At 37.5% G+C, this 21,856-nt stretch overlaps 1 pseudogene; it reads left to right on the top strand.

Moving 5' to 3' along the window:
• Nucleotides 1-4,644: 4,644 nt before the first annotated feature.
• Nucleotides 4,645-19,575, top strand: LOC136329892 (serine/threonine-protein kinase 35-like; annotated as a pseudogene).
• The last annotated feature ends 2,281 nt before the right edge of the window (nt 19,576-21,856 follow it).

Genomic DNA, 21,856 nt, shown 5'->3' with positions numbered 1-21,856 from the left:
ATAAGCTCAGCCTTAGGCATTAAAATGAAAGAGTAGTCTCTTGTTTTTAGTGACCTCTCTTCAGCCAAGAAGGCAAAATAGAAAGGATTATTTTTCCTCCTGTGCTACTTTACCCTAAATGCCCACTGTGAACCTCACAAATTAGGCACTCCTTAATAATTTGTTGCAATGTATGAAGGAATTCACCTTCACATATTCCCAGTTCTCATTCTCTTTAGCCTTGGTATTTTATCAAATATCCACAATGATGTGATGTGTGTGTTAATTGATGGATACGTCTCTATGATACACCATCTTATTTTATTTAAGGTAAGGCTGAAAGTCTTGCTACAACATTTAAAAACTAGAATAAGACAGGTTGTTCATTCTAAAGTACAAGTATTTAGTTATCTTCAAGTGGCTCAAGAAAGAACAATTAAAAGTATAGGACACCAAGGGTCAACACATTTCTCCACAGAGCCATATAGTAAATATTTTAGTGTTGTTTATTTGTTTAGCAAGAGAAAGAGAGACAGACAGGGAAAGACAGGGTGTAAGGGAGAGAGATGAGAAACATCAATTCTTCATTGCAGCACCTTAGATGTTCATTGATTGCTTTCTCATATGTGCCTTGACCAGGGGTCTACAGCAGAGTGAGTGACCCCTTGCTCAAGCCAGTGAACTTGGACTCAAGCCAGTGACCTTGAACTCAAGCCTGCGACCTTGGGCTTCAAGCCAGCAACCTTTGAGCTCAAGCCAGTGACCATGGGGTCATGTTTATGATTCCACACTCAAGCCGGTGACCCTGCACTCAACTGGTGAGTCTGCACTCAAGCCAGATGAGCCGGTGCTCAAGTCAGCAACCTTAGGGTTTTGAACCTGGGTCCCAGTCCAATGCTCTATCCATTGTGCCACTGCCTGGTCAGGCAGTTTTGTGTTTTCAGTCCATAAACTCGCTGTTGTCATTATTTCATTCAGCAATTGTAGCATAAAAACTGCTGTAGATAATACATAAACAAGTGGGCATGGGTGATTCCCAAGAGAACTTTATTTAAAATAACAGATGTTGGAGATTTGATCCCAAGGTATACTTTGCCTTCCTTCTGGCATAGACAAAGTCTTTTCTGCCTAATTTACCTGAGCAGTTTCTATACTGTAATAAGATATATGATATGTTGCCAAAATGTTGATATCCATGGTTTAACTGACTATTGAAACAAGCAAAAGTCTTTGAGGCTAAGGTATTAATGATGAAACAAGATATTGAAAGCCAGACTGCCTGCTTTTGTACCCTGATTTTCTATTGGTCAATAGTTGTACTTTTGGGCCCTGGTCAGTTGGCTCAGTGGTAGAGCATTGGCCCGGCATGTAGAAATCCCGGGTTTGATTCCTGGTCAGGGCATACAGGAGAGGCGCCCATCTACTTCTCTACCCTTCCACTTCTCCCTTATCTCTATCTCTCTCTTCCCCTTCCGCAGCCAAGGCTCCATTGGAGTAGAGTTGGCCCAGGTGCTGAGGATGGCCCCATGGCTTCTGTCTCAGGTGCTAGAATGGCTCTAGTTGCAATGGAGCTACACCCCAGATGAGCAGAGCATCACACCCTAGAGAGCATGCCAGGTGGATTCTGGTTGGGTGCATGTGAGAGTCTGTCTCTCTGCTTCACTGCTTCTCACTTCAGAAAACTACAAAAAAAAAAAAATTGTATTGATATGTTCACTAGCCTGATTTTCTGCCCTAAAAGTGAAGACATCTCATATACCTATATTTATAAACTCTTTATGCACATAATCTATGTAAAACATGAGAATTACTAGAACAGAGTAAGAACTTGAGGGAAAGAGTGCTGGAAAAAAACCCTGAAACTCAAGATGCAATGCTTTGCTCAAGTTCCAACAGCTTCTGACCAATGATGTCCATACAACCATCATAATGCTTTTCCAAAATAAAATGGTGCTGCTGATATTAGGCAAATGAGCCCCATAGTTTCAGAGGACAAAGAAATGTTTGCTCTTCTTACTGTCCACATATCAATACAATTGAATCTGTTCCAGAAATATGGTGTGCGGGTCGATGAAGGTTCTGATTTAATCAATTCGAACAATCTCCTAGGATACTGTGCTGCCTTTCTAGCTAATGATCAGTGTCCTGCAGCTTCTTGTCTTGCTTCTATTTTTTATTTTATGTTTTTACCATCTGCCTTCACACTGGTTAAAGATATATATTCCTCTGTTTCAGTCATTTTATGAGAAAAGTTAATGGAACGTGAGTGGGGACAAACAGAACTGCTGACTCACCATGCAGCACACACATACTGAATTTTTCTGCTCCCTGCATTGTGATTACTCAGAATTCACTCTTTAGTTCCTTTTCTACCTGACCTTTCAAGACTTCTGCAGACAGATACTCATTTCAGGTTGATTTATGGAAACAGAGTGACATGCTTCAGAGTGTGCGTGACCTTATCATAAAACATGAAGTGCACTTAACCAGATGAAGCTGCTGGTTTGTTGCCACATGCAATTAACATGCTAAATGTAACACACCTGAGGCAAGACTTAATTTAGGAGGAAATGACTTACTGAGAAATGATAGAAAAGCAACTTTATTCACAGAAGTTTATACTAAAACTTTTTTAAAAAATATTTTATGGGATCATCAACTACTAGAGTTAGCAGAGATTTGGCTTTAAAATAACTGCAAAGCAGAAAAAAAATCCATAAGGAAGGTCACACATCTCCTGTACTTTTTTTCCAATTAAATCCTGCTATTATAAAATCACACATCTAATACACATATATGTTTATTTGCCATAAAAGTAATTTTAAGCATTATTTCTTTCTATTGAATTATATGCACAAAATCTAAATGAATAAATTATTCAACATCACTTTTTATCTATCCAACATTGTTTAGTATTTAAAAGTAACACTGTGATTCTAAATATTGCTCTCTCTCTTTATTTCACAATTAAATCACATTCCCTCAGAACCTTACTGCTACGAGGCTGAGCTGTCAACCCTGAAAAGAATGAAAAGTTACTCTAGAAAAAAAGTGGTTACTATTCAGTTGACTTATTTGACTGCTTTTAGGGAGATGATAGTTTGTTTGCTTGTTTAATACTAGCATATCACAGTAAAAAATATATATTAAAATTGAAATCTACTTAACACCACAGAAACTCAGCCATATTAGGACGTAGAGTTAATATGTGTCAGAAAAGAAAAAAACCCAGGAGAGGAGTTAATGTATAAAGAATCTGCCTTTTCTAAGTCAGAGACTTCAGGAAAGAGGAATGAGAGAGAGATTTGCACATATCAGTGGGCATGTCTCCCCTTTTCTCCTAGGGTAGTGGAAAAGGAAAGAGGAAGATTTTGATTTTTTTTATATTATATGTGTTTTACATATATATAATAAAATGGGTTTTAAATGGTCCAATCTATCTGAGTTAATATGTGAAGATATTTATCAAACTATAATACTATGTCAATTTCTGAAAAGATTTTTCATGTTAAAAATGAATGGGTTTTGCCCTGGCCGGTTGGCTCAGTGGTAGAGCGTCGGCCTGGCGTGCAGAAGTCCCAGGTTCGATTCCCGGCCAGGGCACACAGGAGAAGCGCCCATCTGCTTCTCCACCCCTCCCCTTCTCCTTCCTCTCTGTCTCTCTCTTCCCCTTCCACAGCCAAGGTTCCACTGGAGCAAAGATGGCCTGGGCGCTGGGGATGGCTCCTCGACCTCTGCCCCAGGCGCTAGAGTGGCTCTCGTCGCAGCAGAGCGACACCCGGAGGGGCAGAGCATCGCCCCCTGGTGGACAGAGCATCTCCCCCTGGTGTGCGTGCCGGGTGGATCCCGGTCGGGCACATGCGGGAGTCTGTCTGTCTCTCCCCGTTTCCGGTTTCAGAAAAATACAGAAAAAAAAATGAATGTTTTTTTTTTTTTTAATACTCAAGAAAATGATAAGGAAAAAATGATAGAACTCATCAATCAGACATCAAATGTAGCTCTCCAACCTCTAGGCCAACATGTCTTACATAAACCTCAGAAGTTGGTTGATATTTTCTTTTATGAGAAAGTTTTAGGGATACTGGAAAAGAAAACTGAAGGTCAATAAACTTCTCTGCAAACTTTCATGAAGAAATTAGAAGTAGAAAATATAATAGTAATCATGGAAAAAATTGGGGGAACAAAATAAACCTACTCCAAGACAGTAAAATATAATCTATCAAATTTAAAAGGAAGCATGCTTAAATTTATAAATAATTTCAATAAAACATTAAGGTCTTTATGAAATTCTTCTACTAAGCTCTCTGAACTTAGATTTAATCTTTAAATCCCAAGAAATATCAATTGGTCTTAATTCAAAAACATTTGCTCCTTTTTATTTATATTTTTTGAGGGGGAGGGCTAGGAATCATCTCAAGTATAGCAATTTGGAATTTCTGAATTAGTTTACTATGATTTTTGTTTCCTGGACTCTATAGTAATACTGTCATACTCTATATAGAATTAATCTAATGCATTGTCAATTAAGCAGAAAATTTTTCTTTCATTTACTTTTTATTTCTTTCACGGAACACTATTGACAATTTACTCTTTGTATTGTGGTGATCTTTGAATCAATATTCCACCGGCCTATTGTTTTATAATCTGGTATTTATCATGTACAGGATGTTCACAGGTAAGCACAAAACTTTCTTTGGAAAATGTAATTGAATACCACAGAGAGAAAACCTGATAGTCTTATAAAGAATATCCACGTATATTAATAGGACTATAGCTAATCCTATAATTATATCTTTTGGTAGATGGAAGGAAAAAACAGTCAATTCCATAGATGCAAACAGAAAAAGAGGCCAGTATTTCCTTTGATAACATATTTTCAAAGAAATCAAGTTTATTATAATTATAAAATGTGGAATTCTATCAATGGCTTAACTTTTTAGTATTTAAAAAGTGAATTCTTATCAACTGAGGTCTTTTTGAATAACACTTTAAAAAGTTAATATCCATCAATTAGATGATATATATAGACACATTAGGTTCTTTAGCTTGCACCAAAAATAAATATTTAAGGGATAAGAAAGAAAAGAATCACTTATATGCTTTATCAAGCAAGGAATGAAGAAAAGGCTGTTCCCCATGGACAAATAATTCACCTACCCTTCAGAATTTTAAGGCATGAATCAGAAAAATCTTAATGTTTTAAAATTTTAATTTGAATCAATCAAGCAAAAATGTAATGGTAAATAGGAAAAAAAAATAGAAAGTCTGAGAACAGAATCTCTTTATGAGCCTATCTTTTTCCCCTTAACTAGTCATATGACCTTAAATAATTTAATTATCTGCCTCTTAGCTTCACTATAGATAAAATTCTAACTATAATATATATACTATGCAGTTAGTTTTATCCTAAATATATATGTATATGTACAAAAGGAAACAATATAAATATATGTTTAAAATGGTCTTCAATGACCTTTATATGAATTGATTTATTATAATTATATACATTATTAAATTTCATGGATTGCATTAATTAATTTCCAAAAGAGTTTATAATTTCAGATTAGTTTATAAAAACATTTAACTAACCCATTATCTACTACTTAGAGTTCTTTTTCTGTTTAGCACTTATTATTCTCACATGCTAAAATTCAAAGTCTATTAGAACACTGACATTGTGGTTTTGGCTGTTTATATATTTTTCTGATGTATAAAATATTGTTATTGAGTGACATATGACATTCAGAGTGAACTAGATTATGTTGCAATAACTAAAATCCTTAATTTAAGTCACTTAACATGCACAAAAATGTATTCAAGTTTTTTTTCACCATATATTTATATAGTGAGTCAATAAGGCACTAATGGCATTGTTTGGGCTGTCTTGTGTTCCCTCCAAATTCATACTTTGAAGTACTAACTCTCATTACTTTATAGTGTAATTATAGTTGGAGACAAGGCCTTATTATTTTTTATGCATTAAAAAAGAACAATCCAAAAGTGAAAGTAAGAAAATCATTCCAAATACAAAAGCATCAAAAATAAAATATTTATGTATGACTTTAACAATAAAAGGATAAGACTTGCACATTAAAAGATGCCAAACACTATTGAAAGAAATTGAAAATCTAAATAGATGAAAAGACATCCTGCAATAATATATTGAAGGCCTTAATTTTTAGGATGATCTATTTCCTAAATTGATTTACAGATTCAGTGTGATTCTATAAAAATTCCAGCTTCCTTTGGCATAAATTTACAAATTGATCTTAAAATTCATACGGATATATAAGGGCAGTAGAAGAGTCAATAGAATATTGATTGGAAAGAACAAAGTTGGAAAACTCACACTTCTCAATTTCAAAACTTAACCAAAAAAAACTACAGGAATCAATAGTGTGGTACTGGCATAGAACAGACATATAGGACAATGGAATAAAATTAAAAGAAGACTTGACTTGGAGGGGTAGTAAACACACAATATGATACACAGAGATGTGTTATAGAATTGGGTATCTGAAACCTGTATAATTTTGTTAACCAGTGTTACTTTAATAAATTCAATTTAAAAAGAAAGACCAAAAATAAACCCATATATTTTTGTTCAATCTGTTTGTGACAAGGTTATCAAGACAATTTGCTATTGATATATTGACTGAATGTCCGTGTCTCTCCCAAAATTTATATGTTGGTACCTAATCCTCAGGGTGATGGTATTTGGAGATAAGGCATTTGGGAGCTGATTATATCACAAAGGCAAAGATCTCATGAACAAAATAGTGTCCTTAAAAAAAAGAGTCTTGATAAACTGACCTGTGGTGGCGCAGTGGATAGTGTTTCAGCCAGGAATGCTGAGGTTGCCAGTTTAAAACCACAGACTTGGCCCTGGCCAGTTTAATCAGTTGTAGAGAGTCTGCTTGGTGTGTGCAAGTCCCAGGTTCAATTTCTGGCCAAGACACACAGGAGAAGCGTCCATCTGCTTCTCCACCCTTCTCTCTCTTCCTTTCCAGCAGTCAAGGCTCCATTGGAGCAAAGTTGACCCAGGTGCTAAGGATGACTCCATGGCCTCTACCTTAGGTGCTTAAAAATAGCTCCAATTGTAACTAAGCAACTTACTGGTATGTATACTGTGGAAAATTGAAAAAAGAAAACATTTCAGATGGAGATAATAGTACACTCAAAGTATAATTTCATCCCTGGCCATTGGCTCAGTGGATAGAGTGTTGGCCAATGTATGGACAGCCTGAGTTTGATTCTGGGTTAGGGCATACAAGAGAAATGATCATCTGTTTTCCCTCCTTCTTCCCCTTCTCTCCTTCTTCCCCTTCAACAACCAGTGGCTTGATTGGTTCAAGTGTGGCCCCAGGAACTGAGGATAGCTCTGTTGGAGCTCATTAGCCTTGAGCACTAAAAAATAGTTCAGTACTCAAGCATTAGCCCTAGATGGAGTTGCCAGGTGGATCCTGGTCAGGACGCATGCACGAGTCTACTTCACTATCTCTTCTCCTCTCACCTGACAAAAAAAGTACAATCCTGGTTTTTTGTTAGCTGAATATTTACCTCAAATATTGGAAGCTTTTCAAAAATGAGTCTGCCTAGATCAAACTCAAGAGCTCATGAATTACAAGACATTCTGAAAGGACAGTGCTGGGAATCTCTATTTCTAAAAATGTTGTCAGGTTTTTCTAAAGTGCAATGACAGCTATATTGGAGTCACTCCTATAACATTGGGGAACAAAATTTCTGTTGCATCCATAAAACACTTGCTTTTACCTAATCTCAGTGTGCTGATCTCAAACCTGACATTAGTTTTTCTCTGTAAGCTACAGTTTTTTTGCAATTCAAGATTTTAGGTTTTTATCTTATTGTAAAATTTTCAACATTGGATTGTGGGAGAGATGACGTCAGAGTAATGGCAGGGTAGGAAGCGATACTGATAAATCTCCCCCAAAACTCAACAAGATCTTCAACCAGAAACAGAAAAACCTATACTTGGAGCCTCCAGATGCTTCGCAATACACCCGAAGGTATGGTCGAGTGAAAAATTGGCTAAATATATAACCAAACCCCGAAGGAAATAGGGAGTAAGAAATGCTCCGCCTTCCTCACTAACCTAAACAGGGCGGCTTTCTCTGGTAACTGTGAATATAGAAACTGAGGCGGGCAAAGGGGGTGAATAGATCCAGGCCGTGGCACAAACGGCCGAACCAGGCTGTGGCACAGAGATCCAAGCCGAGGAAAAACTGATCCTGTGGCAACCCAGGCAATACAAGCTAACACTCATGCCAAACCCAAACAAAGGAAGACAAGCGGGGCAGCCATTTTACCCGATCTCCTGGTCGGTGCACAGTTAGTGGGCAAGAGATTTCTTCCTAAGCTCCGGGAGTGGGTGCCCGTGTTACCCCACAGAGAGGCAGAGTCAGAGGCCTTTCTGTGGGCCGAAAGCAGAATCTCTGGGCAGCCCCAGCACCCTGGGAAAGCCGCGCACGGGAGGGAGTGAGAACTAATTCCAACGGTAGAAATTTTCCATGCTGGTGGGGGTTTCACTCAGAGGGAAACGCGGCCAGCCTCATATCCTGGTTTGCGCGCGCAGATAGTGATTCCTCTGAGTGCCTCGGCAGTGTGCGCCCGCGTTATCGCACAGAGGGGCAGAGTCAGGGGCCTTTGTGTGGGCCAAAGTGGAATCTCAGGCCTCCCCAGCACCTTGCAAAAGCCGCGCATGGGGACGGAGTGAGAGCCAATTCCAACACTGCAACTTTTCCATGCGGTTGGGGGTTTCACTCAGAGCGTGAGACTGTTGGCCGGATATCCAGGTCTGCGGGTGCAGATAGCGAGAGTTTCATTCAAGTGCCCCAGAAGTGGGCGCTCGCCTGTGTTACTGGACAGAGTGGCAGAGCCAGAGATCTTTGAGTGAGCGGAAAGCCCGCCTGATTATGCTAGCAGCTCTGACTGACTGAGCCTTACCCAGAGCCCTGTACTTAGTGGAAATAGAGTGGGGAGTTGCCAGCTCTTTGAGCCTCTTACTATCCAGGCAGACGCAGCAGCAACCCCATAGATGGATTATCAGGCTAGTAATTGAGGAAGGAAAGACTAGGAGAAAGGCTCCAGGAACACGGACTCTCTCACTGTCGGAGCCTATAAATGCTAATAAGCCTCGACTGCCAATGAGACTAAAGCACAATACATGACATTGCCATAGAGACTTATCAACTGCAAACCTCTACCTGAGCGTGCCAAAGGGGCAGAACCCAGGGTACAGAGTCACCGACCAGGAAGAAGGAGAGAAAAGAAAAAGCAAGAAGATAACCTCTCAAAATCAAGAATAATCTGCAGACTTTATAACCTATCCCATTTTATTATATTTGTTCATTTGTTTCTTTTATCTTCATTCTTGATACTTTTTTTCCTCCTCCAATTTGGCCGATTAACTCTCTGCCAGTCTTACTCTCTCCTCTCCTTGAACTACACTACCCATAAGTGTTACATCTCCCATTATCTTTTCTCTTCTCTTCGTTTCTCTCTATGAGGGTTGCACTCCAAAACCCTTAACTCTCTCTCTCTCTCTCCTTTCTTTTTTCTTCTTTTAGTGGTTCCCTCTTTTTTTCTCTCTCTCTCTATCTTTTCTCCCTCTATATAAGTTTCTAGCTTTCTCCTTTACATCTCCTCTCATTCAAACCTCAATAACAAACAAATTATCTTATCTGGGACTCAAACTTATGTTTGTGGCATTTTGGGGGATTTTTACTTCACCTTTTTAACTCACTAGCAGTGCTCCCATCCCTGGCTCTCCATTTTATCTAGTTCTTGTTCCACTAAATACAATAGTAATTTTTTTAATTTGTCCCACCATTTTTCTGTTTTCCTCTTATTCCTCTCATCATAACTCTTAGACAACCAACACCTAAAAGCAAATCATTTTATCCTTGACCCAAATTTTTTCCTTATTTGCTTTTTGTGGGTCCATACCCCCTTTCTTTTCTTTCTTTTTTCTTCTTTTTTTTCTTTTTTTTTTTTTTGCCCCTTTATTACTTTTCCCCAATTCAGGCCCTCCATCACAGGCATTGTTTGTTATAATTCACAGTTCACCACAAAATTTTCTCAAGAAAGAGGGGAGAGGAGAGGAGAGGAAAAAAGGAGGGGGGAAAATAATTTCCATTTTTAAAATTTTTATTTTATTTTATTTTTCTTTATTTCATTATTAACTTTTTTTAAAAAACAACTTTTTTTTATTTATTTATTTATTTTTTAAACTTTTTATTCTTTATTAAATCTCATTAATACTATCAACAAAACCACCCTCAGATGCCATTAAGGAAGAGAAAATCAAATATCATGGATACAAAAGAAAGAGAGGTAACACAGCTAGATGAGGAAAAATCTATGGAGAAAAAATTTAATATATTGGAAACCTTGGAGCTAAATGACAGAGAATTCAAGATAGAAATCTTAAAAATCCTCCGAGATATACAAGAAAACACAGAAAGGCAATTTAGGGAGCTCAGAAAACAACTCAATGAACACAAAGAATATATGTCCAAAGAAATTGAAACTATAAAAACAAATCAAACAGAGATGAAAAACTCAATTCACGAGCTGAAAAACGAAGTAACAAGCTTAGCTAATAGAACAGGTCAGATAGAAGAGAGGATTAGTGAAATAGAAGACAAGCAACTTGAGTCACAACAGAGAGAAGAAGAAAGAGATTCAAAAATTTAAAAAAATGAGATAGCCCTACAAGAATTATCTGACTCCAACAAAAAGAATAACATAAGAATAATAGGTATATCAGAGGGAGAAGAGAGAGAAAATGGAATGGAGAACATACTCAAACAAATAATAGATGAGAACTTCCCAAGCCTGTGGAAAGAACTAAAGCCTCAAATTCAAGAAGCAAACAAAACACCGAGTTTTCTTAACCCCAACAAACCTACTCCAAGGCATATCATAATGAAATTGACACAAACCAACAGCAAAGAAAAAATTCTCAAGGCAGCCAGGGAAAAGAAGAATACAACATATAAAGGAAGGCCCATTAGATTATCATCAGATTTCTCAGCAGAAACTCTACAAGTAGAAGAGAGTGGACCCCAATATTTGAAGTCCTGAAAGAGAGAAACTTTCAGCCACGAATACTATACCCATCAAAGCTATCCTTCAAATATGAAGGAGAAATAAAAACATTCACAGATACAGAAAAGATGAGGGAATTTATCATCAGAAAACCCCCACTCCAGGAATTACTAAAGGGGGTTCTCCAATCAGAAACAAAGAACAAAAAAAAAAAAAAAAACAGAGCCACAAGTAAAAGCTCCAAGAAGAACACAATAAAACCAATATTAAACTGTGACAACAACAAAAAGAAAGAGGGGGAGAAGATGGAGATTAACAGTATCAAAGGACAATGGAGTGCAAAAGTACTCACAAAATAGTTCACTACAATGAACAGGATAGGGACCCTTTTCATTACTCAAAGGTAACCACCATTGAAAAAACCACCACAGAAGCACATGATTTAAAAAAGATAGCAACAGAGGAAAGATGTATGGAATACAACCAAATAAAAACAAAACATAAAAAAAAGAAAGAGAAGGATCAAACAAGACAAAAAACTAACAGAAAGCAAGATATAAAATGGCAATAGGGAACTCACAAGTGTCAATAATTACACTAAATGTAAAAGGATTAAACTCACCAATAAAAAAGCACAGAGTAGCAGAATGGATTAAAAAAGAAAATCCAACTGTATGCTGCCTACAGGAAACTCATCTAAGTAACAAGGATAAAAACAAATTCAAAGTGAAAGGCTGGAAAAAAATACTCCAAGCAAATAACATCCAAAAAAAGCAGGTGTAGCAATACTCATATCGGATAATGCTGACTACAAGACAGGAAAAGTACTCAGAGACAAAAATGGCCATTTCATAATGGCTAAGGGTACATTGAATCAAGAAGACATAACAATTCTTAATATTTATGCACCAAACCAAGGAGCACCAAAATATATAAGACAGCTACTTATTGATCTTAAAACAAAAACTGACAAAAATACAATCATACTTAGAGACCTCAATACACCGCTGACGGCTCCAGATCGGTCATCCAAACAGAGAATCAACAAAGACATAGTGGCCTTAAACAAAACACTAGAGCACCTGGATATGATAGACATCTACAGGACATTTCATCCCAAAGTGACTGAGTATACATTTTTCTCCAGTGTACATGGATCATTCTCAAGAATTGACCATATGTTGGGCCACAAAAACAATATCAGCAAATTCAGAAAAATCGAAGTTGTACCAAGCATATTTTCTGATCATAAAGCCTTGAAATTAGAATTCAACTGCAAAAAAGAGAAAAAAAATCCCACAAAAATATGGAAACTAAACAACATTCTTTTAAAAAATGAATGGGTCAAAGAAGAAATAAGTGCAGAGATCAAAAGATATATACAGACTAATGAAAATGACAATACGACATATCAGAATCTATGGGATGCAGCAAAAGCAGTGATAAGAGGGAAGTTCATATCGCTTCAGGCATATATGAACAAACAAGAGAGAGCCCAAGTGAACCACTTAACTTCACACCTTAAGGATCTAGAAAAAGAAGAACAAAGACAACCCAAAACCAGCCAAAGAAAGGAGATAATAAAAATCAGAGCAGAAATAAATGAATTAGAGAACAGAAAAAGTATAGAAAAAATTAATAGAACAAGGAGCTGGTTCTTTGAAAAGATCAACAAAATTGACAAACCCTTGGCAAGACTTACCAAGGAAAAAAGAGAAAGAACTCATAGAAACAAAATCCAAAATGAAAGAGGAGAAATCACCACAGACATTGTAGATATACAAAGAATTATTGTAGAATACTATGAAAAACTTTATGCCACTAAATTCAACAACCTAGAAGAAATGGATAAATTCCTAGAACAATACAACCTTCCTAGACGGAGGCAAGAAGAAGCAGAAAGCCTAAACAGACCTATCAGTAGAGAAGAAATAGAAAACAACATTAAAAACCTCCCCAAAAATAAAAGTCCAGGCCCTGACGGCTATACCAGCGAATTTTATCAAACATTCAAAGAAGACTTGGTTCCTATTCTACTCTAAGTCTTCCAAAAAATTGAAGAAGAAGCAATACTTCCATACACATTTTATGAGGCCAACATAACCCTCATACCAAAACCAGGCAAGGATGGCACAAAAAAAGAAAACTACAGACCAATATCTCTAATGAATACAGATGCTAAAATACTAAACAAAATACTAGCAAATCGAATACAACAACATATTAAAAAAATAATACATCATGATCAAGTGGGATTCATCCCAGAATCTCAAGGATGGTTCAACATACGTAAAACGGTTAACGTAATACACCATATCAACAAAACAAAGAATAAAAACCACATGATCTTATCAATAGACGCAGAAAAGGCTTTCAATAAAATACAACACAATTTTATGTTTAAGACTCTCAACAAAATGGGTATAGAAGGAAAATATCTCAACATGATAAAGGCCATATGTGATAAACCATCAGCTAACATCATATTAAATGGCACTAAACTGAAGGCTTTCCCCCTTAAATCAGGAACAAGACAGGGTTGTCCACTCTCTCCACTCTTATTTAATGTGGTACTAGAGGTTCTCGCCACAGCAATCAGACAAGACAAAGAAATAAAAGGCATCCATATCGGAAAAGAAGAAGTAAAGGTATCACTTTTTGCAGATGATATGATCCTATACATCGAAAACCCCAAAGAATCCACAAAAAGACTACTAGAAACAATAAGCCAATACAGTAAGGTCGCAGGATACAAAATAACATACAGAAGTCAATAGCCTTTCTATATGCCAACAATGAAACAACTGAGAAGGAACTCAAAAGAATAATCCCCTTCACAATTGCAACAAAAAAAATAAAATACTTAGAAATAAACATAACAAAGAATGTAAAGGACTTACATAATGAAAACTATAAACCATTGTTAAGGGAAATCGAAAAAGATATAACGAGATAAAAGAATATACCTTGTTATTGGCTAGGAAGAATAAATATAATCAAGATGGCTATATTACTCAAAGCAATATACAAATTTAATGCAATTCCCATCAAACTTCCAATGACATTTTTTAAAGAAATAGAGCAAAAAATCATCAGATTTATATGGAACTATAAAAAACCCCGAATAGCCAAAGCAATTCTAAAGAAAAAGAATGAAGCTGGGGGCATTACAATACCTGACTTTAAACTATATTATAGGGCCACGACAATCAAAACAGCATGGTATTGGCAGAAAAATAGACACTCAGACCAATGGAACAGAATAGAAAGTCCAGAAATAAAACCACATATATATAGTCAAATAATTTTTGATAAAGGGGCAAACAACACACAATGGAGAAAAGAAAGCCTCTTCAATAAATGGTGCTGGGAAAACTGGAAAGCCACATGCAAAAGAATGAAACTGGACTACAGTCTGTCCCCCTGTACAAAAATTAACTCAAATTGGATCAAAGATCTAAACATAAGACCTGAAACAATTAAGTACATAGAAGAAGACATAGGTACTCAACTCATGGACCTGGGTTTTAAAGAGCATTTTATGAATTTGACTCCACAGGCAAGAGAAGTGAAGGCAAAAATTAATGAATGGGGCTACATCAGACTAAGAAGTTTTGCTCAGCAAGAGAAACTGATAACAAAATAAACAGAAAGCCAAGTAAATGGGAAATGATATTTTCAAACAACAGCTCAGGTAAGGGCCTAATATCCAAAATATACAAAGAACTCATAAAACTGAACAATAAACAAACAAACAATCCAATAAAAAAATGGGAAGAGGACATGAACAGACACTTCTCCCAGGAAGAGATACAAATGGCCAACAGATATATGAAAAGATGCTCATCTTTTTTAGCTATTAGAGAAATGCAAATCAAAACGGCAATTAGATACCACCTCACACCTGTTCGATTAGCTATGATTAGCAAGTCAGGTAATAGCAAATGTTGGAGAGGCTGTGGAGAAAAAGGAACCCTCATCCACTGTTGGTGGGAATGTAAAGTAGTACAACCATTATGGAAGAAAGTATGGTGGTTCCTCAAAAAACTGAAAATAGAACTACCTTATGACCCAGCAATCCCTCTACTGGGTATATACCCCAAAAACTCAGAAACATTGATACGTAAAGACACATGCAGCCCCATGTTTATTGCAGCATTGTTCACAGTGCCCAGGACATGGAAACAACCAAAAAGCCCGTCAATAGATGACTGGATAAAGAAGATGTGGCACATATACAGTATGGAATACTACTCAACCATAAGAAATGATGACATCGGAACATTTACAGCAAAATGGTGGGATCTTGATAATATGATATGAAGCGAAATAAGTAAATCAGAAAAAACCAGGAACTGCATTATTCCATTCGTAGGTGGGACATAAAAGTGAAACTAAGAGACATTGATAAGAGTGTGGTGGTTAGGGGAGGGAGGGGGGAATGGGAGAGGGAAAGGGGGAGGGGGAGGGGCACAAAGAAAACAAGATAGAAGGTGACAGAGGACGATCTGACTTTGGGTGATGGGTATGCAACATAATTGAACGACAAGATAACCTGGACTTGTTATGTTTGAATATATGTATCCTGATTTATTGATGTCACCCCATTAAAAAAATAAAATTATTATAAAAAAAAATTTTCAACATTTAGTTTAACATAATGAAGTAGAATGTCTTCTTGAGCATCATCTTTGTGAAAATATAATAATTTATATAATGCAATAAATACACTAAAAGATATGATTGCATCAGAATTTGTCTACAATTTCAAAATAGAACATATTAAAACACTTATTTTAATCACAAAATTTGTGCAAAACTTCTTTAAATTCTATTCAGGCAAAAATTTGTGTTTGTAGCTCTTGCATTTGTGTACCTGCTGAGGACAATCTTGTTTGATGCTCTAGCAGTAGTCTGGCAATGTTTAGAGCTGTCAAGAAGTAGCCGCCATTCTGTTGGACTGTATGTGGTAACACCTAGCTGGCTGAGAAGATTATTAATATCATGACATTAAACAAAGTGTTTGTCTTCGGAAAAAAATGTCTACAAAATTTGTTCACGCTTCCTGAAATGGTATTTTTTACCTGACCGGTAAAGTACATTCTTTTCTTGAAGCCTGGAGGCTAATAACTCATCTGCTTTTTTTGATAGACCCAAATCTCTTACTAGTCATTCAATTTGGGTTGACTAAACTGCTGAGGGGTTAATGACAGCTTGGAATCAGAAGACCCTTCAGATTCTACAAACATTTCTTCATGCATCTTATCAAAATATACTTGATCGCCATGTTCACTTTCTTTGTCCTTAGAAGAAATAAAACTATTGAAAACTGGAACCGGGAGTGTCTCAGAGTGTAGAATAGGTCATATTGCTGAAGGGATATTAGGATATGTGATCATATGCTGTTTTTTCTTGCTGATGCCCTTTGTATGGATTAGACAGAAATAACAGTCACTGCTGTGGTCCTTATGTTCACGCCAAACCATGGGAATACCAAAAGGCATTCCTTTTCATTTTCCTTTTGTCTAGTCACAAAGCATTTCCTCATAATTATGACACACAATATGAGGAGCCCAATTCTTGTCTTGATCACCAAGGGGAACTTGAAAATAAGCAATATATGTACGTGTCACAAATGATGAAATATTGTGCCTTTGATGCTGAAGTGTGTAACAGCCACATATATACATTTACACCTACTCAAAGAAGCCATGATTCAATCTTAAAACAAAATAAGAGGGTGTTTTTATCAGATAATAATTTTTTACATTTCAAAACAAGTACAATTATATAAAAATGATGTTGGTAAAACATGAATTGCCTTGTGGTTATGTTCAATCCAAGAGTCATTGCCCTTTAACTCCAATTTAAAAACTAATGCATGCCATTAATTGTAACAAAAAGAAATTAAAATTGCATAAAAACTAGAGCATGCACCAAAAAATGGATTTCAAATTTGGAATCAGCAATGCAGAAATATAAAGAAAAAGTTCTAAAACCTCATGCAACAGAAAATGAAAAAAAATGTTCTCCAGTGTTATTTAACCATCAGGTCCAAATTATATCAGGACTCAGGCCATAAATGACTCATTAGTAATCAATTTATTAAACAGGTTATCAATTACAAAATTCCTAGATATCCTGTCAAATGACTCAAATTTGTTATCAGTAAACTCAGTTGATTTGCCTTCTTTTTTCAGATTAGCATCTAAATATCTGTATACCTTATTAACGCCACTGTTTTCCATATTTCAATGCAAGGAGTTTTATGAGAACCTGTCATTAACAGTATAAAAACTAATTTCAAGTTGCATGCTACATTAATTTCCCCCATAAACAAACATCCAAGAAATAAAACATATGCTAATAGAGAACTGATTCTTTTCTCTGCCTACCCACCAAGACAAATGGAAGGCACCTTGGACAGAATTTTGATAAGTGGAGGATTACTAACAAAATAATTCTTTTTGTAAGGTCTTAACAAGATCCATGTGATCTGTTGTCACATTTACACATTCACGTGCCATTTTCTTACATCAGCTCACCTTTATTTTTGAATTCATATTGTGCATTCTGGTGAAATAGGAATGTTTCAGGGAAAGGACAGAGCTCTGTCATGACTAATCCAAATGGACAACACAGCTCTGATTCCTGCACACCTGGGCTGTCTGAAAAGATCACCTGGTCCTTCTTCCTGGTTTCATATGGGTGAATATCTAGATCAGCTGGGACAGATGGCTCTCTCTTTTCTTCAGTTAATTAAAGTACACATTTTGCATATATTAAGGATCCTTTTTCTTTACCTACTCTTGAAGTCATACATTTCTTAGGGTCTTCATACATATGGTATCTGATGGTCGACAATGTTGGCAATTACTGTAATTTCTTGTTTTTTATTATTGGTAACAAACCAAGGACAAACCCAGTTGGCCAGCAAGGCCTGTAGAACCATTCTCTTGGATGGTTATATGTGTACAAATTGGAGAGTGGCTGTTTTGTATCTTTCCCTCGCCCAGCAGGTGTAATGGTATGAGACTAAATGTTCCTCGGTGAACCCATATATTTTTTTTAAATAAATTTTTATTAATGTTAATGGGATGACATTAATAAATCAGGGTGCATACATTCAAAGAAAACATGTCTAGGTTATCTTGTCATTAAATTATGTTGCATACTCCTCTCCCAGAGTCAGATTGTCCTCCGTCACCCTCTATCTAGTTTTCTCTGTGCCCCTCCCCCTCCCCCTAACCCTCTCCTTCCTGTGCAAGTAGGAAGGAAGGAAGCAGGTGGGATTCTTCTTGCTATAGTAGGACCTAGATCAAAACAAATGGAAACATTTTTAATCATTTCTGCAGAGCTCCAACTCATATTTTGTAATCTACACTAAAATTGCATTCACACTGTCATGAAAGCTGTAACAAAGGGTGAATTTCAAAACCAAAATATTTTATCAAAAATTCAACATATTTCTAGTTTTTCTTGAAACTTTACTTTCAGTGGCATTGAGGTCATAGGTGAGAGGCCTCCCTGGTGCAAAGGCAGGACCATGGGGCAGTGCCCAATCCTGTGGGTGAAGAGTTGTGTGGATTATGTGGCACTGGCCAGACTCTGAGGGCCATGTGGCAGTCAGGAAGACCTGTTGGAATTCAGGAGAAAGCGGAGCTGCTCTTGCAGTATTCTAGGCCGTAACCAGCTTCCAGTGACATCACTATAACGTTGTGCACTTGGAGGAGGGTGTCCTGCAGCATGGACAACTAGCCCAGTGAGTGGACCCTGGCCACAAATGCTTTACCTGATGCAGACCTTGCTCAAGGAAGAGGGGATCTTGGGTTCTGCTAAACAGCGCACTGTCCCTGGTTTGTCGCAGTTCTACAAAGTGGAGACCTCAGTCAGTACCTCCTCTTCCACAGGCCAGACCCAGCCAACAACAAAGACTTTGTGCTGTTCAGGGATACCACCACCTTCCTGCACAAAACCGCATCATGCACAGGGACCTAAAGCCAGACAGCATCCTCCTCAGGAGTGGTCAGGGGCCTCCAGCCTTAAGGAAACAGACTCTGGACTAAGCAAGGCCCATGGTCTGTACTTGGCTGTCACCCCCCTTTCTATGCCTCCAGGCAAAGAGGAAAAAGAAGACAACAAAAATGTGGATGTGAATACAGAGTGGCTATCCTCAGCCTGTGGTGCAGACTTCTACATCGCCTTGTGTGGGAGGAACACTTCACAGCAGACACTGTTGTCCTGGGCATTTCTATCTAAGCAGTGATAGAATCTCTTTACCTGACTCTGAAACCAAGGAGGAGCATCTGGGGACTTGGCCCAGACTGTCCCTGTTGGTGAGACACAGCTAGAAAACACACAGACAGACTGCATGTCCACCAAAAATGCAGAATTTCCATGTCTGAGGAGACCAAACAGCTCTTTAAGGATGTGTTAGATGCTAATTTACAGAACTCTTCTGATGCCTTTGAACCTGAAACTAGGATGGACCAGGTCACATTGGCAAAGCGTCTTGGGTGTATTTAAACTAGGTGAGAGTTCTTTCTGTTCTGCATGCACATTTACTGTATGGATTCTTTAATCTGGGCCCAAGACTGAATCCTGTGGAATTGGGGGAAATGCAGGTTGATGAAAATGAAGTGCTTTTATCATTCTTAGGCTCCAAATCTCGATGAGGACATAACTGGGATTATGTGAGTGTAAATTGGAAAGTCTAGAGCAGGGGTCAGGAACCTATGGCTCGCGAGCCAGATGTGGCTCTTTCGATGGCTGCATCCGACTCGCAGACAAATCTTTAATAAAAAAAATGTTAAAAATATAAAGCATTCTCATGTATTACAATCCATTCATTTCCTACCACTCATGTTCATGGTTGAGGGTGGCTGGAGCCAATCACAGCTGTCTTCTGGCACAACACCAAATTTTTATTGGATAATGCATAATGTACACGGGTCATTGTATGGCTCTCATGGAATTACATTTTAAAATATGTGGTGTTCATGGCTCTCTCAGCCAAAAAGCTTCCCAACCCCTCGTCTAGAAAAATCTTTTTAATGAGGGCTGCATCTGAGCTGAATCTCTAAGTATTTCTTTTTTCACTTATTGATTTTTAAACAGATAGAGAAAGGGGGGGGGAGAAGAGAGAGAGGAAAACATTGATTTGTTGTTCCACTTATTTATGCATTCATTGGTTGATTCTTGTGTGTGGCCTCACCTGAGAGCAAATCAGCAACCTTGGCATACTGAGATGGCTCTCTAACAACTAAGGTACCCAGCCACGGCTCTCAATTTTTTTTTACAAACATTTTATCTCATTATTAATTAAAACATGCTTACTGTGGAAAATGCAAAAAGAAAGGGGGATGGGAGGGTTGGTTAGTTCATTTGACTTGAAAAACAAATTATAAGTTAAAACGATCATGTATTATTATCCTTTTAAATTTTTATTTTATTTTATTTTATTTTTTGAGAGAGCTAGGCAGGGAGAGAGAGAGAGAGACAGGAACATTGAGCTCCTCCTGTATATGATCTGACTTGGGAATTGAACTGGCGGGGATGGTCCAATCAAGATATCTGGCCAGGGCTGTATTTATCAATTTTTTTTAGAGAGACAGAGAGAGGAAGGGAGAGAAGGGAAGGGAAAGGGAAACATTCATGTGTTGTTCTACTTAGTCATGCATGACTGCTTTCCGGGTGTGCCTTAATGGAAGATTGAACCGTAACCTTGCCATTTTGGGATGATGCTCTTAACTGACTGAGCAACCAACCAGGGCCAAATAAGAGAGGACATTAGATGTTTTCCTTAGGTTACGTAGCATGTAAGAGAGACCCCAAGTTTTTTCCTTTATATTTCAGAGAACTCTCTACCACCTCTTTTTTTAATATACAAGTGAACATTTTTTTAAATCCCATTGTTCAGTGGTAGCTGAAACAAAATAAAAGAAAAAGGCAGACAATAAGAAACACCAGGGACAGGCATTTCATTACATAAGAAGAAAACATTTATTGGCTAAAGACCCATTTTGCAGCTGTGAAAATAATGACAGGAGAAAGATATTTGGAAGAAGGAAGTTAGTTCCCAACAGTTATGCTTAGAAAGATTAAGAGCTCTAATTTAGAACCTGAACTCTTATTGTAGGACTGCCTATTAGTTCAACATTAATGAAAAACCACTTTTGTGCATCTTAATGAATGTCTGGGCAGCATGGAAACAAAGAGACAAATTTTCTTTAGCTCAAAAGTAGACATTCTGAACAAAGATTATCCAAGAAAAAGAAAATGACATAATTTTTCTAGTAATAATTTTATTCCATTTCAAGCCTTGCCTTATTGTGTGTGCATATGACATTTTTTTTTCTTTTTTCTCTTGTTAAGGGAGAGGAGGGGAGACAGAGAGACAGATTCCTGCATGTTCCCCAACCAGGATCCATCTGACAAGCCTCACATTGGAGATGCTTTGCCCATCTGAGGCATTGCTGCATTTGCTTGGCAACTGACCTATTTCACACTTGATGGGGAGGCCACTGGAGCCATCCTCCGTGCCTGGAACCATCTTGCTGGAACCATTGAGCTGTAGTTGCAGGAGGAGAAGAGGCAGGGGTGGAGACGCAGAAGGTTGCTTCTCCTATGTGCCCTGACCAGAATCAAACCTGGGACATCCACATGCCGGCTAACAGCTCTGCTACTGAGCCAATAGGCCAGGGGCTATGACAGCCTTTCTAAAAGATGTAAGATGATATCTCATTTTGCATTTCCTTGATTATCAGTGATGAGCACTTATTCATGTACTTGTTGTATGTTTTCTTTG

The sequence above is a fragment of the Saccopteryx bilineata genome, chromosome 3 (assembly GCF_036850765.1).
Source record: "Saccopteryx bilineata isolate mSacBil1 chromosome 3, mSacBil1_pri_phased_curated, whole genome shotgun sequence".
Taxonomy (NCBI): Eukaryota; Metazoa; Chordata; class Mammalia; order Chiroptera; family Emballonuridae; genus Saccopteryx; species Saccopteryx bilineata.
Note: the sequence above shows the minus strand (reverse complement) of the source record. Positions and strands in the feature narration are given on the sequence as shown.